The sequence below is a fragment of the Petromyzon marinus genome, unplaced genomic scaffold (genome assembly GCF_048934315.1).
Source record: "Petromyzon marinus isolate PM22_M1 ecotype Great Lakes invasive population unplaced genomic scaffold, UKy_Petmar_22M1.pri1.0 PM_G_Scaffold_93, whole genome shotgun sequence".
Taxonomy (NCBI): domain Eukaryota; kingdom Metazoa; phylum Chordata; class Hyperoartia; order Petromyzontiformes; family Petromyzontidae; genus Petromyzon; species Petromyzon marinus.
This window is the reverse complement of record NW_027423050.1, coordinates 145001-150000: the sequence shown is the minus strand read 5'-3', so window position 1 is coordinate 150000 and position 5000 is coordinate 145001. Positions and strand designations below refer to the sequence as shown.

Here is a 5000-nt window from a genome sequence, read left to right as displayed (position 1 = left end):
AAGTTAACTGAGGAAAGCTTACCAATGGTCTGTGAATGTTGCCAGGCACGCTTTGCGACTCTAAGTGGCCTTTCGCAGCACAAGAGGCATGCTCACCCAGTCACCCGTAATGAGGAAAGGATTAAAGATGGTATAAAGGGTACCTCGCAGAGAGGGGTACACCGTAGCTGCTGGTCTTTGAAGGAAGTAGAACAGCTGGCCCTTCTAGAGTTGCAGTTTCAGGGGAAAAAGAATATCAATAAGATCATTGCTGAAGCGCTTGGGACTAAGACCAACAAGCAAGTCTCTGACAAGAGACGGGACCTAAGTAAAAAGACAGGGGCCCCCATGTCAGACAGCTTACATTTTTCTTCTAGGCCTCTTGAGACATTGTCTCCCCCACCAAATGTAACAACGGGGACTTCATCCATACTCGCTCAAGCAGCTGAGCGGCTTACGAATGAGAATTCTGGGACCCTGGAAAAGCCTGCAATGGAGGCAATAAAGGCTTGGCTTAACGGCGAGGGCCAACATGATGCCCTCGTAGAAACTGCCACAGCATTGATGCTTTGTCCGATGAGATTGGTGAAAAACAAAGGCAAACGTTCAAAACCTGAGAACGACATTATTAAACCCAGGATATTACCCACACGATCTTGGATGAAGAAGAGAGCGGAAAAACGAGGAAGCTTCATGAAGCACCAGAAGCTCTTCTTTAAGAACCGCTCTCTTCTTGCGTCCTTAGTCCTGGATGGCACTGAACGTCATGAATGCCGAATCCCGAACGCAGATGTATATCGTTTTTACTGCGAAAAATGGGAGAAGGTGTTGCCATTCAATGGCCTGGGCCAATTTAAGTCATCAGGTGTTGCAAATAACGAATACTTTGAGCCCCTAATTTCGGTGGAGGAAGTTCAGACTGCCATACGGGCCATTAAACCAACGTCAGCAGCTGGGCCAGATGGCCTAACAAGGGCTGCAATCTGTGCTGCCGACCCCGAGGGTCGGACACTGACAGCCCTATTTAATGCATGGATGATTACAGGAATTATTCCCAAAGAGTTGAAAAAGAATAGGACGATTCTTATTCCTAAGGTTATGGACGATGAAAAGCTGAAAGAATTGGGGAACTGGAGACCAATAACGATTGGTTCAATGATTCTGAGATTATTTTCCAGAATAATGACTGCACGTCTTGCTCGTGCTTGTCCCTTAAACCCAAGGCAGCGTGGTTTTATAGCGGCATCTGGCTGCTCTGAAAATCTTAAGGTGCTACAGGACCTTATGAGACACGCTAAGAAATTGCACAGGCCGTTGGCTGTCATGTTCATCGACATAGCGAAAGCTTTTGACTCGGTTTCGCATGCTCATATTTTATGGGTGTTAAGGCACAAGAAAGTAGATGAACACGTGGTGGGCATCATCCAGAACGCCTACGATCGGTGTACGACCTCGTTCAAAAGCAATGGCGAGTCGACTCGAGAAATTAGCATACGTGTTGGTGTCAAACAGGGTGACCCCATGTCACCCCTGCTCTTCAATCTTGCCATGGACCCTTTGATATGCACCCTAGAGTCACACGGAGTTGGGTACTCCATTGATACCGACCACGTGACAGCTCTTGCGTTTGCTGATGATTTGGTGTTGGTGAGCGAATCTTGGGTTGGTATGGCCGAAAATCTAGCGATCTTGGAATCATTTTGTGGGCTATCGGGATTGGAGGTTCAGGCCAGAAAGTGCCAGGGCTTCATGATAAGCCCAACCAAAGATTCATATACGGTGAACAACTGCGACCCATGGACTATCAAAAATAAAGATGTCCATATGATCCAACCTGATGAATCAACGAAATACCTTGGTCTGAAAATTGGCCCTTGGACTGGCACTATACAGCCTGATCTACATTGTCAGCTAAAGACATGGATCTCGAAAATCGATGAGGCGCCTCTGAAGCCAACTCAGAAGGTTGAACTACTCAATGCCTATGCCCTACCCAGATTGTTATATCCTGCAGACCACTCGGACTGCAAGCAATCAACTCTCCGTGGGTTGGACCAAGAGATTAGAAAGGCGGTAAAAGGATGGCTCCACCTTCCCGCTTCAACTTGTGATGGACTGTTATATGCCAGAGCCCGAGACGGAGGCCTTGCCATCTTGAAACTGGAAAAAACAATCCCTTCGGTTCAAGTTAGAAGGCTGCAACGTATAGCAAACTCGTCCGATGCTATCACCCGTAATATTGTGTCCTCGCAGGGTATGGAGGAAGAATACCGTAATTTGTGGGTACGAGCAGGGGGTGACAGTGATGCAATCCCAACATTCGTTCTCAGGGACTCGGTGTCAAAAGAACCTGTATATCCGAGACCCTGCGATTGGAGGGAGCATGAATTTCAGAGATGGTGCGAAAAGCCGGTTCAAGGAAGGGGCATTGTAAACTTTGCGCATGATAGAATCAGTAATGCTTGGTTGAGGCCATGGTGCGGCTTTAAACAATGCTTTTTTATCGCAGCACTACAACTAAGGGCAAATATTTACCCAACAAGAGAAAGCTTGAACAGAGGCAGAGATGGGGCCTTACGTTCCTGCAGGAAATGCTCTGCCAGACTCGAGTCCCTTTCGCACATTCTCGGTCAATGTCCTGCAGTACAGAAAGCAAGAATTGCGCGACATAACAAGATCAGTAACATTCTGGCAGACGAAGCGGCTAGATTGGGCTGGTCTGTATACAAAGAGCCACGGTTCATATCCGAGACGGGAGAGATGAGAAAGCCTGACCTCGTGTTTGCAAAAGATGAGGAGGCGGTTGTGATCGATGTCACCGTCCGTTTTGAGCTTTCAAAGAATACCTTGTCAGATGCTGCCTCGCACAAAGTTTCGTACTATACCCCTCTTGGTGATCAAGTCAAAGTGCTGACGAAGGCTAGCAAGGTCACATTCTTTGGATTCCCGGTTGGGGCAAGAGGAAAGTGGCCCCTTGAGAATAACGAGGTACTTACCTCCCTGGGCCTGACCAAACCCAGAACGACATCACTGGCCAAGATGATTTCCCGCAGAACGCTGCTTTTCTCTCTTGATATTCTGAGAATGTTCTGTGGAAATTATGCGGTCTATGAACAGTCATAGACAACCTCCGAAACAAATAATAGTTTTGTTTTAAGATGTCATTTGTTTTAGATTGATTTTGTTATTTTCGAAGGTGAAGTCGGTTTTTATTTCATTTTACTATTTTCCACAATTTAGATTGTTATTTTCCAAGACGAAGTCTTGGTTCTTTTTTTTATTGTTAGTTTTTTTTTAACACGTCGTATTTGTTACTTTAGAGCTTAGAGGGGACTTTATTTTCGCCTTACTATTTTCTGCCTACAAAGAAGATTAAAAATAAGCTTTTTTCAAGATGGTTTTGTTATTTTCCAAGGTGAAGTCTTGGTATTCTTATTTTACTATTTTCCATAAAGAAGACCTTTCTTTTAGATTTTGTTATTTTCCAAGACGAAGACTTGGTATTTTTATTATATTGCTATTTTTTTACACGAAGCTTATTCAAGAGCACTTATATAGATTAGACTTTGTTATTTTAATTCTTTATTTTTTGGACTACATCAGTTCGAGAGTCCTGTAACTTACTATTTTCTGCCTACAAAGAAGATTACAAATAAGCTTTATTTAAGATGTTTTAGATTAGATTTTGTTATTTTCCAAGGTGAAGTCTTGGTTTTTTTATTTTACTATTTTCCACAAAGAAGACTTTTCTTTTCTTTTAGATTTTGTTATTTTTCAAGACGAAGACTTGGTATTTTTTTTGCTATTTTTTTACAGGAAGCTTTATTCAAGAGCACTTATATAGATTAGACTTTGTTATTTTAATTCTTTATTTTTGCACTACATCAGTTCGAGAGAAGACTACAAACCAGCTTTATTTAAGATGTTTTAGATTAGATTTTGTTATTTTCCAAGGTGAAGTCTTGGTTTTTTTATTTTACTATTTTCCACAAAGAAGACTTTTCTTTTAGATTTTGTTATTTTCCAAGACGAAGACTTGGTATTTTTTTATTGCTATTTTTTTTACACGAAGCCTATTCAAGAGCACTTATATAGATTGGTCTTTGTTATTTTAATTCTTTATTTTTGGACTACATCAGTTCGAGAGTCCTGTAACTTCCTATTTTCTGCCTACAAAGTCAGCTTTATTTAAGATGTTTTAGATTAGATTTTGTTATTTTCCAAGGTGAAGTCTTGGTTTTTTTATTTTACTATTTTCCACAAAGAAGACTTTTCTTTTCTTTTAGATTTTGTTATTTTCCAAGATGAAGACTTGGTTTTTTATATTGCTATTTTTTTTTTTTACACTGCTTTAATCAAGAGCGCTTATATAGATTAGACTTTGTTATTTTAATTCTTTATTTTTGGAATACATCAGTTCGAGAGTCCTGTAACGTACTATTTTCTGCCTACAAAGAAGACTACAGACAAGCTTTATTTAAGATGTTTTAGATTAGATTTTGTTATTTTCCAAGGTGAAGACTTGGTTTTTTTATTTTACTATTTTCCACAAAGAAGATTTTTCTTTTAGATTTTGTTATTTTCCAAGACGAAGACTTGGTATTTTTTTTATTGCTAGTTTTTTTTATATATGTTACTTCAGAGCATAGAGAGGACTTTATTTTTACCTTACTATTTTCTGCCTTCAAAGAAGTAACGTACTATTTTCTGCCTACAAAGAAGACTACAGACAAGTTTTATTTAAGATGTTTTAGATTAGATTTTGTTATTTTCCAAGGTGAAGACTTGGTTTTTTTATTTTACTATTTTCCACAAAGAAGATTTTTCTTTTAGATTTTGTTATTTTCCAAGACGAAGACTTGGTATTTTTTTTTATTGCTAGTTTTTTTTATATGTTACTTCAGAGCATAGAGAGGACTTTATTTTTACCTTACTATTTTCTGCCTTCAAAGAAGATTAAAAATAAGCTTTATTCAAGATTACTTATATAGATTAGACTTTGTTATTTTAATTCTTTATTT

At 39.7% G+C, this 5000-nt stretch overlaps 1 pseudogene; it reads left to right on the top strand.

Annotated features, from left to right (window-relative positions):
• LOC142922392 (28S ribosomal RNA) overlaps positions 1-5000 on the top strand; it is a 10545-nt pseudogene that overhangs the window by 3632 nt on the left and 1913 nt on the right.